Source organism: Loxodonta africana, chromosome 20 (assembly GCF_030014295.1).
Source record: "Loxodonta africana isolate mLoxAfr1 chromosome 20, mLoxAfr1.hap2, whole genome shotgun sequence".
Lineage (NCBI taxonomy): Eukaryota > Metazoa > Chordata > Mammalia > Proboscidea > Elephantidae > Loxodonta > Loxodonta africana.
Genome location: NC_087361.1, coordinates 50,366,502 through 50,380,779, shown reverse-complemented (window position 1 = coordinate 50,380,779; position 14,278 = coordinate 50,366,502).

Genomic DNA, 14,278 nt, shown 5'->3' with positions numbered 1-14,278 from the left:
CAGTTTAAATTAAAATTGACAGCATCTTCAAGAACTTTCCTATTACTACACTATTCTTGTCACTATTCTTGTCTTGTCACCAAGTTCTAGATCCAAAATAACAAACTTGCTGGTAAACATTCTCCTCATGGCTCTGGCCATCGCCCTAGGAATTTTTCTAAATTTTACATTTGTAGCTTTTCAAGAACGAGTAGCAGTTTTCTTATTGAACTGATTAAACATTTGTGAGAACCAGTCTTTCTCATATTAATTAAAAAACCACACACACACACACATCCTACTCAAACTTAGAGAAAATATACATTTGTTCATTAAAGCTCACCTGCTTTAGATATTTTTTCTCTTCATACATTAGCACAGTAGGCCAACGTTTGATCCATACTGCAAAAAGTTGTATAAAATGAAAGGGACCTGGGAAGACAATCTTAGGGCAAAAGCAAAACCCCTACGTTCCAAAAGAAAAACGAAGCAGAGGCGTCGGGACTATGGAGATGGCTCAGAGGAGTAAGCACCACAAGATGAAGAAAACAATCTTTGTACAAACATATACAAGAAGATAAAATTCAAAAAGGAACATTAAACTTTCATTTGCCTGCAGAAATAAATATCTTATCAGATAACTTGACTCCTTCAAGTATTTTATAAAAACCTCTTGTTTAAATTAATATATTTTACCATTTTAAGAGTTTTCAACAAATAAGAAAAATGTCTGAAGTTTTCATATGTCACCCCAATCGTATAAATGCCATTAACCAATCAGATATCAGGAAACACAAGAAGGGCCAAGTAGGGATACAATCAGGTTAGGCAGATTCAGCAGATACAAATATATTGTACTTCATGTTTCTTATCAGATGACCCTGAGAACAGAGATATTATTTAACACACTGGTATATAATTGTCTGCTCAAATTATTTATGGTAGAATGATATGATTAAAAAAAAAAAATGTAAACTTGCCCTCATTGGACGTATAGTTTAGTGTAGAATATGTATAAAATTTAAAAAGTCATATATATATATTTACAATGAATAGTTTGATGAAAAGTTATAAATAAAAGAGCAATAAAGACATAGGTATTTAATTTTGTAATGAAGTCTAGGAGAGTTTCCCTTTATTATGTGTCATTTACTCTAAGGCCACACAGTAAGCAGTATTGACGAACCAGGGGTGGGAGGAAGAGTCAGGAAACAGCAGGGATGGAGGGAAGCAGCTCCGAAGGGGTGGGTTGAAGGCATGAAGAGACAAGGCATCGTGTCAGTTTATTCTGGTGGCTGAGAATGGGAAACACAACAGTTCAGTTTCATACAAGTAGACAGTTAAATATACAGGCATAGAGTTTAAAAAGAGTTTATTTATTTACAAAGAATAAATATATTGAGCAACAGAACAAAAACGAGTATGTATATTCTAAGCTTTAGTGCAAAATCTTTAACAAAACTGTTGTAAAACTTTCAAAAGCTTAATGTTTATTCTTCTAGCATCCTCAGAATGAAACCTAAAGCAGAACCATACAGACTCTGAGATGTTTGGTCAGTCCAATCGCCGTGAGCAACAGGCACAATATTGCCAGATCTCCATTTCATACAGCTCCAAAAGGGCTGTAACACACCCTACAAATTAGATATCTTGGTCTCTTTGATCCTGTTGTGCTTTCCAAAGTCAAGTCCACATGATGTTAAGCAAGCATTTTAGTCTGGGCTCATTGTAGTTTGGCACATCTCTACACAGTAGCAAACTAATAAGATCAAGCAAATAAACAATTGCATGGGTGGCCCCATGTACATGCTCACACTAGAATGAATATAGCCAGAGTTCTTTGAAGCTCTGCATTTAATAACATAAACAAAAAAGGGAGGATATCAGTGGCTGTGACCAATAAAATATAATTTAATTTAAAAATTACTAAAGAAAGTTAAGCTGTTTCAAACGAACAGGCAATGAAAACAAATGAAGATAAGTGAGCAAAAGCAGCTAAATTACTGTCTCTATCATAAAGGTTTTGTTTCATTATCAGATACAGTAAACACACACACCCTCACACTCATAGGCACACATATCCACACAAACATCGTTTTTATCTGCAACATGAAATAGTCCTAGACTTGGCCCTGTCAAGAGGAGAAGAACTGGGCAGTGGAGGATGAAAGGATTTAGAATTAGACTGGCCCATGGATTAGGACAGGACCTAAGGAACCAGAGATTGATTCAGATGTTGACTGGAAGTTTAGTAGTGCCATGGTAGCTGACATTAGTTGGAATGAATAAGGTCCAATTTAGGGAAACGGTATTCTAATAGACAGTGAGATCTGTAAATTGGGTCTTCACTTGGGAAGACCATTCCAGAGATGATTATCACAAGGTAGCAAGGTCCCAGGCACCAGACAGAGGTTAAGATTAGGATGTTTGTACTAGGAGGAAAACCAGGAAGAGTAAGATGGTATTCCATGTTTAGAATACCAAGGAAAGTACTCAGCTTATAAACAGAGACTTGGGCACAAATAACACAGTAGATGACCAGAAACCAGAAGTGAGGTGTGAGGTAGGTATTTCATCTCTAGGCATTAGCATTAGTACAAGTATTCAAATACAGTAAAATCAATGGTTGTGATTGATTTATTTACTAATCAGTATTCAATATTTAGCTAGATACAGATATGGATACAGGTATAGGTATATTTACTATATTTAAGCTGTTTGTATACAAACGTATATCACAGTCCTTAAATATTAATTTCTGTTTTATTATAAATGATATTTAATTTTTTTCTAATTCTGATTTTCAGTGGTCATGAGCCATATGCTCCTGTAGCACTAGCTGTGATGTCAGGGTTCTCTTGGACTTGAGTACATGACTCAAGTCTCAATCAAAATCCCTAGATAAAGCAAGAAACTTTTTGAACTGGTTGTCCATGTGAATGTCATGCAAAAAAACAAACAAACAAAAAAAAAACCAACCAAACAGACAAACATCATGACACTGGCCTAGACTAATGGACTGAATAACTTTGAATTTCATTTTATAGAGTTACTTTTATCAGTTTTTATCTTCATTTTTGTTCAAAGAATGCATGCTCATCAACCATCTCAGGTACCTTTTCACTTGGGAGGGAACATGTGACTGATTAATGGACAATGGAATGGACAGAAATGAAATATTCTGCTTACATCTGCATAAAAATTTCCAGGTAATCCCACATTTGTGCTACCCTTTCTTTTAGTTGTATGGAAGGACTGCAGGGACATAAAGCAAGGCAAAGCCAAAGGGTGCAAGGAGCCTCAAACTTTAAATCTCCAACTGGAGAGTTGTCAAACCCAAGCACCAGATTTGTGTTGGACTATTGCGTGAGCAAGAAATAATCTTTTATTTCTTTAAGCCATTGAAATTTCACAGTTGTTTAGCCCACCCTTACTTTCAAAAGTTTTAAACAGATTATATTCCTATCTAAACCTAAGAAGGCCAAGGATTTTAAATGTTCTGTTAAAAAATCTAAAGACATTTGAGGTCAAAAAAGCAAGTAAGTTTTACAGCACTTTAGTAGTTTGTATTTAAATGTCTCAGAAGGGAGCTTTTATGTAAGCACCAGCAGAATATCACAAGAATGGCCGATTCTACAATTATTATTGCATTCAAATTCTCAGTAAATATACTGTCTATAAATTACTTTAATGACAACAATTTTGTCCCTTTTTATTTGAAGTGGCTTTTGAATAAACGTACCCTAACATAATGTGGGAAGAAAATGACCAGTTACACAAAATAAAGTCTAGCTATAAATTCAAATTGACTAAGTAAACAACATTTTTAAAGATAAAAGCTTTAAAAATTGTAAAAAACCAAAACCAAACCCATTGCCGTCCCGTCATTTCCAACTCGCCGTGAACTTAGGATAGAATAGAACTGCCCCATAGGATTTTCAGGGAGTGGCTGGTGGATTTGAACTGCTGACCTTTTGGTTAGCAGCCAAAAGCTTAACCATGTGCCACCAGGGCTCCTTAAAAATTAATTAATTAATTAGCAAATGTCAAAAGAGAAATAAGAGACAGAAGAAAAATTTTCCACACATGGCAAAGGATCAATATCACCAATATGTGATCACTATCACCAAGAGAGAAGTTCTACAAATGACTCAGAGACAAAAATGTGTAGAGAAATAGGCAAAAGATGTTTGCCACTACATGTAAATGAAAGGCAAAAGACTCCAAATGCATGAAAGCATATGCAATTCCACATGGAGTCAAAGAAATGAAAAGGAGGTATAATTTTCAACCCCCCATCTATCTATTACAAAATACTAACGCCTTTTCCCTCCAGCAATCATAGTGTTGGGCTGTTGGCCTTTGAATATAATGGTACCAGTACTTAATGTTATATGACAAAAAAAATGCTTATTAGAAAAAAAAAAGAAAAAAAACTCTAATGCTCATCAATGGGGCAGAGAGTGAGAAAATCATGGTTCCTCTTCGTTATACACTGTGTAGCTTTAAAAAGAACAATGAGTTCTCCATCCATAATGTGGGAGCAGAGTCATGATTTACTCATGAGTAAACTAAACCCAAAATTCAGAAAAAAAAAAAGTGCGTAGTATGTTCCTATTTTTGTAAAACACCACAGAAAACAGCAGCAGAAACTTATAGTCATTTATTTAACAGATAGTTGCTCAGGGGCTCATATATTCCAAGCACTGGTACCACACGTCAGTGAAACAAAAGAGAAGATTCCTTGAATTTGAAAAGCTTACATGTTAATAAGGAAAAATGACAATAACAATAAAAATAGGGAAAATAAGGTGAAGAGTGTGTTGGAAAGCGATGTGTCTGTGGAAAGAAAATACAGCAGAGTGAAGAGGTTGGAGAGTGTGAGTGGGTGGAAGTCGCTGTTTTGAATGCAGTGACGAAGAACCATTTCAGATCACGCTCGCTTACAGGGCTGGGGTAGCAGCAGATTTAAGGCATGAGAACTAGACACTGCCAGCCTTAACCACTAAAGATGTGAATGCCTAAAACTGGCAGAAATCACACAAAATTAAGATTGTGGACCCTTCTTTGATAAGAGTGAAATGAATATCTGTTTAAGTAACTGCTTACACTAAAGCCCTTAAAATAACTGAAGACTGTCAGAAACAGCAACAACAAAACATTTCAGCCAGAATAATAAGTATCTGCAAACTAAACCTTAGGAAATATGGATAAAAAAAAAATTGAATTACTAAAACATTACAAAATAATGAAAACGACAGACAGTTGTGAGAGAGTATATGCAACTTTATTTCAAAAATCTGTAAAGAAAAATATTTGTAACTTTAGAAAATGGCTCTCCTTTTTGTCATTTGGATTAATGACAATACAAAAGAGCAAAATTAAAACATCGGTGAAACAAAATGGAAATAATAATAAAGTTAAAATGTTGCAATTTTATGTAAAAAAGATCAAGTTCAAAGTAGCTTAACCCATAAAGAAAGTATATTTTCTCACCTACCTTGAAAATACAGTTAGGTTATGCTTCAGGCAGGGCTTGATCAAGACTCTTACTTGGTTTCAGACTCTCTCCCATTATTGCTTTCCTTGTCAAGTTGGATTTGGTCTCAGCTTAGGATTTTTCAAGGTAGCAAAACAACTGAAGCAGTGACATGAGTCACATCCATAAACTCAAAACAGAAGAGAGTTTCACTTTCCACCAGTTGGCTTGAGTCTTATTGAAGAAATTTAGAATAAGTATCCAACCCTCAGTGAGTTGTCCCAAAGAGGCTAAGAATTTATGAGTTTTCTTAGACCACTCATGTTCTATTGTTGGATCTGGGAGCAGAGTCAATCAAACACTCAAACCTCCCAGCTACTACACAGTGGTGGGATGGATCCTGGGAAGACAACCAACCATGCCCAATAAAATCACCATCAAAGCAGTAACTAGCAAAAGCAACATTGTAGAAAATGCAAATCACACAAGAAAGACTAGAGAAACTTCCAGAAGAGCAGAAGGAATTAATTGGAACACAGGAGAGTATTTGGTTCAAGAGGGAAAAAAAAAAAGATCACAAAGAGACAATCTGCAAGTAATAACCATTTAAAAAGAAGAAAACAAAACACACAAAAAAATGGCTATCAATAAAAAAAAACTTTTTTTTTTTTTTATTCGATAGCATCATAAAAAAACTTCAAGCCATCAAGGGAATGTAGATTGGAAGGCAAAAACTAACACAAGCTATAACATGGTGAAATTGTTAAATCTCAATGGGAGAAAAAAACATTCTCAGATATTTCACAAAGAATAGTTTGCTCTCAAGTGAGTTGAAACTGGGCTCTGTCCTGTGTATTTTCCAAATGTGATCTTAGTTTCCATCCTCACTGTTGTAAAACTGTGAGGTCTGCCCTATCATCCCCACATGATGCCTGGGGAAACTGAAGCTCCAAAGAATTAAAAGAACACAACTGATAAAGTTCCCAAGCTTCCATTTGAACCTAGGCCCACCCCAAAACAAAATCAGCATTTCTTCAGTTGTCTTATGTAAAAAAGTGAAAAAGAATGACAGTTTGCCAGAGGTTTGAATAAAAAAGTAGAACTCTAGTACAACCACGTGGTTGTTGATGTGAACTTGTGATGACCACTGAAATGAAATACACATTATACAGGTAAGGAAATAGGAACACTGCCCCCCTCTCTCTAAAGAGGGACTTTCCACTGAAGTGAGCCAAAATTGGTTTGCAACTAACTCTTACTCGGCAAATGGACGGCACCCTGAATGAGAAGAACAATTCTACCTCTGTGTTCCCTATAATAGACACACCTAACAGACAGGTAAATATTCATAGGCTTCTCCTCAGCTAATAAAGAAACATATTCAGTACTATTAAAACAAGTTAAAACATGGCAGAGGAAGGATATTTTAGCAAAGCTATTTCTAAACTCTTCCCAACTGCCAAACCACTAGCTTCCTTTAATTTGGGCTTTTCCTTGTTAACACACGGCATTCTCAGTGGCTGGAATATCTTCAAAGGAAGACCAAAGGGGAAAAAAGAAAATAGAAAATTTCATTTTTGTTTCAATGCTAAAGAGCATGGAAACTATAGAATGATATAAACAAACACTCAAATATGCTTTGGTGCAGAAAGAGAAGGTTGGAGAACATGTCTTTTCTGTTTCCCAAATTCAGTAGGCACGATACTTTTGCTTGGTGAGGAAAGTTTTGGCATAGGATGCAAAACAGAGTTTGCTCGTCGTGGTGTGCTACCTAGTGCTAACACTGACATTGAATAGGGTCTTTTTCCTAAGATACCAGATTATGTTTGAGTAAAACCTTCATGCAACACCAACCACTCATCCAGTAATTTCTTACTGGACATCTGTTGTAAGTAACACACTCTTCCCTGGGCAGGGATGGTTATGCAAAGATGGTGAACATATGTAAACAACAGACTACAATGCAGATGTAACTAAGACTTTCATTCCTTGCTGTTCTCTTCAAGGCACTCCATCACGGTTCACATTTTACCAAGCCCAGGTATATGAGAGCCCATTATTCTGATAGTGGATCTGGGATTTCAAGGTATAAAGTCATCCTGGGTTTCTGCTGGATGGGGTTGTTATCGGGTAACATGAAAAATACCAAGTGTGGAAAGATCCTTGCTCCCATTTGCATGGTGACAAAAAGTGTGGAGAGTGGAGGAACTGCCTGTGAGATCACTCACAAAATCTCTCATTCAACAGAGCAGTGGCACACCCATAAAGGGTCACCGATGGGGGGCCTTTCCTCAGTGCACTTGCTCAAGGATATCCCAGGAAGTAAGCCCACTTAAAAAAAAAAAAAAAAAAAAACTCTCCAGGAGTGGGATCCATCAGCCTGTTCTTGCTCCAGCAAACTTTCCTCCATGTTCCTTCCTCAGCTCTCCTCACACTCCTTTAAGCGTTACACCCAACTCATCATTGCAGTTCAAGTAAAATGCGTTGTGGCCAATTGGTACACATATTCCCTCCCTAGAATGGAATTCAGACTTTGAACTTCATAAAACCTGGTCAAAATTTCAGTCTTTGAAAAAGTTATTTGATTTGGCTCCACATTTGGGAGAGCCATCTTCAGGCTTCAGGAAAGAATCCATTGCCTTCGTGAATCATGAGAGGAAAAAAATTAAAGTTTTTCTGTAATAGAGTATTTATACCTTTTTACCAGAGGCAGAAGCACTGGTGGCATGTGGTTTAGTGCTCAGCTGCTAAACGAAAGGTCAGTGGCCTGAACCCATCAGCTGCTCTGAGGGAGAAAGATGTGGCAGTCTGCTTCCACAAAGATTACAGCCTTGGAAATGCTATGGGGCAGGCAGTTCTACTCTGCTCTACAGGGTTGCTATGAGTCAGAATCGACTAGATGGCAAACAATTTGGGTTTTTTGGTAACCAGGGGTCTACGTAATGCTTAAAAAGGAGAGATGGAAATGATGTGCTGTGAAAATTGAGAGGAAGGGGGGATGACCAAGTGAAAAAGAAATGACTCTTTCTTGATCTTACCTTGACGTCTGAATAGGACACCAGTGAGCTGAGAAAGTGAAAGGGCATTTCATACAGAAGGAAGATAAAAAGAAGTAGAAAGCTTGAGATTACAAGTCATGTTAAAGAATGGCAAATATGGCAGACAGTTAGGTGGATTTTCTGAATAAAGCACATGAGAAAGGAGGCCGAAAACTTAGAGTTTGTCTGGAAGGCTTTCAGTACGGTGCTGATCTGTCCGGCCTTTATTTTGAAGCAATAAGAGGGAGAGATAGCAAAATATAACTTTCTGAGATAAGAATATTTTACTTCATTTAGGAAAACTACTTTGGTTTCGGTGTGAAGGAAAACTCAGTGGACAAAGGATTGGCTTCAAGAGGATAAATTAAAAGAATATTGCAACAATCCAGGCAAGAGATAATGTGGATTTATGGACTGAGGCATTGGGACATCAAAGGAGAGAAAGGACTAGATTGGAAAGGTATTTTAGGAGAAAAGAATGATAAGGTTTGATGACTAATTAGATGCATGCTATAAAGAATATGAGGAAATAAACATGCCTTGGGTTACTAGGTCATTGCTGGGTATAGTTAAGGAAAATAGAAAAAAAAAAAACAAACTTGTTTTGAGACGATTGACCCTACAGGACAGGGTAGAATTCCCCCAAAGCGTTTCCAACGAGTGACTAGTGGATTCCAACTGCCAACCTTTTGGTTAGCAGCTGTAGCTCTTAACCACTGTGCCTCCAGGACACCATGATGATAGAAAGAACAATAGAAAGAAGTGCTGAATTGGAGAGACAGACACCATGTTTCATTTAAAATGTTAAGTTCGAGACACTTTAAAAATTCCCCACAAATTAAAAAAGAGGTGGAATTGGAGGTGTGGATTTAAGCAATATCAAACTATGTTGGTTAATGCTACTCAAATCAATTGATTTGTAAGCTGTTTTCATCAGCTGAGACAGGATAAGGAGCTTATGTCAAAATTTAAGCACTAGTTTCTTTGTCAAAAAGTCTTTCTAGAGAAAAAAAAAGAAAATGCCAGCTGTACTAAGCAGTGTGCTTGGTGACATGGCTGACTTGCTTTTCCGGTACAAGTTTCCTTTTCCTGGTGGACTGCTAGGGAGTAAGCATTCACCAAGGCACCGGTCCAGGACCAGTATTCAAGTAATAGTTAACAGTAGATAAGGAAATACACACTGGTACTGGTCATCCAGTTTACGTGGGAATGTATGCATATCACTGTCCTAGGAAAAGCAGTAGAATGAGAACAGGAAAAAACAGACTACAAAACTTCACTCAGTACCCACAGGTACAGGAAACACTGAGAAAGAGATGCTAGAGAAAGACATGGTGACCCTGAGCAGCAGGGTGTATGGCAGCAACAATTGTCCACCCACCCGTACAATGACATTTGTTACCATATAGTGGATCAAATAATGGCAAGCCATATGATATTACCAGAATAGGGACTTTACAGGTGGGTAATAGGAGAAAAATTAGGCTTTGTGGCTTGTTAGATCATTCTTCTTTTTTTTTTTTTAACCATTAAAAGGTGTCATTATAAAGACAAATAACCCAATTAAAAATGGGCAAAAGATATGAATAGACACTTCACTAAAGAAGACATTCAGGCAGGTAACAGATATATGAGGAAATTAGCCATTAGAGAAATGCAGATCAAAATTACAATGAGATTTCATCTCACTCGGACGAGGCTGGCATTAATAAAAAAAAAAAAAAAAGCACAAAAGAATAAATGTTGGAGGGGCTGTGGAGACATTTGAACACTTCTACACTGCTGGTGGGAATGTGAAATGGTACAACCACTTTGGAAATCGATTTGGTGCTTCCTTAAAAAGCTAGAAATAGAACTACCATATGATCCAGCAATCCCACTCCTTGGAATATATCCTAGAGAAATAAGAGCCTTTACACAAACAGATATATGCACACCCATGTTTATTGAGACACTGTTTACAATAGCAAAAAGATGGAAGCAACCAAGGTGCCCATAGACAGATGGATGGATAAATAAATTATGGTATAGTCACATAATGGAATACTACACATCGGTAAAGAACAGTGAGGAATCTGTGAAACGTTTCATAACATGGGGGAACCTGGATGGCATTATGCTGAGTGAAATTAGTCAGTTGCAAAAGGACAAATATTGTATAAGACCACTATTATAAGAACTTGAGAAATAGTTTAAACTGAGAAGAAAACATTCTTTTGTGGTTACAAGGGGGGAGAGGAACTACTTTAGGTGAGGGGAAAGACAGTAAACAATACAGGGGAGGTCACCACAATTGGACTAAACCAAAAGCAAAGAAGTTTCCTGAATAAACTGAATGCTTCCAAGGCCAGCGTAGCAGGGGCAGGGGTCTGGGTACCATGGTTTCACTGGACATCTAAGTCAATTGGCATAATAAAATCTGTTAAGAAAACATTTTGCATCCCACTTTGAAGAGTGGCATCTGGGGTCTTAAACGCTAGCAAGCAGCCATATAAGATGCATCAATTGGTCTCAACCCACCTGGATCAAAGGAGAATGAAGAACACCAAGGACACAAGGCGATTTTGAGCCCAAGAGACAGAAAGGGCCACATGAACCAGAAATTGCACATCCCAAGACCAGAAGAACTAGACGGTGCCTGCCTACAACCGATGACTGCCCTAACAGGGAACACAACAGAGAACCTCTGAGGGAGGAGGAGAGCAGTGGGATGCAGACCCCAAATTCTCATAAGACCAGACTTAATGGTCTGACTGAGACTGGAAGGACCCCAGTGGTCATGGCCCCCAGACCTTCTGTTGGCCCAGGACAGGAACCATTCCTGAAGCCAACTCTTCAGACATGGATTTGACTGGACAATGGGTTGGAGAGGGATGCTGGTGAGGAGTGAGCTTCTTGGATCAGGCGGACACTTGAGACTTTGTTGACATCTCCTGCCTGGAGGTGAGATGAGAGGGTGGAGGGGGTTAGAAGCTGGGGAAATGGACATGAAAAGAGAGAGTGGAGGGAGAAAGCGGCTATCTCATTAGGGGGAGAGTAATTGGGAGTGTTTAGCAAGGTATATATGGGTTTTTGTGTGAGAGACTGTCTTGATTTGTAAACTTTAACTTAAAGCACAATAAAAGTTACCAAAAAAGGTGTCATAATAAAGATGTACAGTAGATTATACAACTAAAAAATGTGTAGCAGAGTTAGAAACCAAATCCAGGTTTGTTCATACACATTCCATATGACAGGCTACCAAGGCCCAGTGATATATCTTATGAAATGAACTCAACAAAAGTGCTTTTGTGCAATTAATATTCAAATTGTATTATATTTTAAAAATATGTGAAGTTATATTTTGTTTTATTCTACATGATTTCTCAAGATTATAAGACAACTTCTGAAAATACAAAAACTAATAATATTTTAAACATAACTTACTCATAATTCAAATAGTAATTTCAAAAGAAAAAAACTGAAAAATTCTGTTAAAATACTACAGTCTGCATTGATATTTGATTTGGGAAGTAGTTATGTTTCCGTATATATATACACAATATTACCAAAAATCTCTCAACATTACAATCCCTAGAACAGAAGAGTTTCTTAAAATATAGCATATTAGGGGATCATGCCAAATATTCAGAAATGAATTTGTGAGTATTCACATTATAGATTTGTGAAAAAACTAATTTAAAACACCACCAAATACTAACTTTTTAGAAAACAAATAAATTATTAGCAAATCAAAAATGGTTGATTTTATCTTACATGATAAACATGTTAATGTTTCACATGGAAAGAAGAAGACCAAAAACAAGAAATTCAAATAAACTTTAAATGAGAAAATGAAAATCTTCATGGAATTGATGAGTCAGAGTAAATATATATATATATATATATATTAAATTTTAACTTTCAAACAGGCAGCTCTTTAATATCTTCAGAGATTCTGAATCAACATGACACGTGGTTAAAAGAAGAAATTCAGATTTGTCTCCTAGAGTGATTTTCAGCGAAAATCCTAGAGACTCTCTAAAGCTAACAGCAATGCCAGATGACATCCTAAACTACCGCCATTGAGTGGACATTACATTCTTTGAATATTTCTTGTGACTAATATTTTCATCAAATCAATTATTTTTTATTTAAAGAAAGTTGTTTTTGTGACTTCGATCCTAAAGAGCTTCTTTTTTTTTATTTTGATGATGAGTATTTTGAATGCTTTGTTTTTCATTGATATTTGGATTGTCTCTCAATCTCCAGTTCATCTTCCTTCTATTTGAAGAGGTTAGAAAGGCAAAGCTGTATTTCCAAGACTACTTTGAAGCTTGGGTAATCAAAGTGAATTATGGTCATCTAATCAGAGGTTCTCAAACAAGGTTGAAAGGCAGATAGGAGGCAAAGACAATGTTCTTCCTACTTCTCAATGTTGCTTTTGGTTTGTAAGGACCAGGAAGCAACAGGGCTCTTTCTTCAGCAATCCTGGGTATCAGTTAGAAAACCTGTGTCTCTGCCTTTTAGAATGGGACTTTGGGAATACATTTTTATTTTTACTTCCTGGTGTTGAGACCACCATAACTTTAATGATGATGGCCACAGACAAATAGCTTTCCTGGTGGATCAGTTTTAGAACTTGGTCCTTCAACCCTTTCATTTTGATAGTACTTAAACCTGTTGTTCTTCTTACTAAGTGCCCTCTAGTTGGCTCTGACTCATGGTGACCTTAGGTACCACAGAAGGAAATGTTGCCTGGTCCTATGCCATCATGATCATTGCTATGTTTGAACCCATTGTTGCAGTCACTGTGTCAGCCCATATCACTGAGGGTCTCCTTTTTTACTGATCTTCCACTTTACCAAGCATGAGGTCCTTCTCCAAGGACTGGCCCACCTGATGATGTGTCCAAAGTAAGTGAGATGAAGTCTCACCAGTCTTGCTTTTAAGGAGTCTTCTGGCTGTACGTCCTCCAGGACTGATACATTATACCTAGTACCTACATTAAATCTCTTTTTCCTTAAAATACCTAATGTGGTTTCAGTTTTCTGAACTGAATCCCAAGTGATACATAAACTTGAATAAAAATCCATCACTGGATTGCTTTTTTTTTAAAAAGGTTGAGAAATATAGTCTTCATAACGGTGGGATGAAGAATGAACTTTATTCAAAGGATTAGCCTTTGTCCCCAGTTTCTGAGAAGTAACTTCTAAAGATTTGGAATTTCCCAGGTGATTGGAGTGTCTGTTACTCATGACAGGCTACTGACCAAACCTGATAATTTATTCTGACAAGGTGACTCATAGTGTGGGCTGGTCATGACGGAAAGACCCACCACGTGCTAGCAGCCAATTTGTGGAAAGAGGCTGATGATTGAGTTCAGTCGCGCTGCCATTGATTCAATCTATCATGTCTATGTAATGAAACACATGTCTACACAGTTAAACCCCAATAAAAACTATGTATACTGAAGCTTAGGTTAGCTTCTGTGATTTACAGTACGCAGATGTGTCTGCAGGGCGATGCTTCCTGTCATCGCAAAGAGAGGACACGTAGTTTCACATTTTGGACCCTCCCCGATCTTTGCCTATGCATTTTTTTTTTTTCTTTTGCTATAGTCGTTTTTGCTTTATACAACTTTAATCACAAGTCTAGTGCTTTCCTGGGAGTACCTGGCTGGTACAAATAGTCAGCTTGCTTGGCTGCTAATTGGTATGGTACCCAGTACCCAGTCCCATTGAGTCGATTCTGACTCATAGCGACCCTATAGGACAGGGTACAACTGCCCCCATAGAGTTTC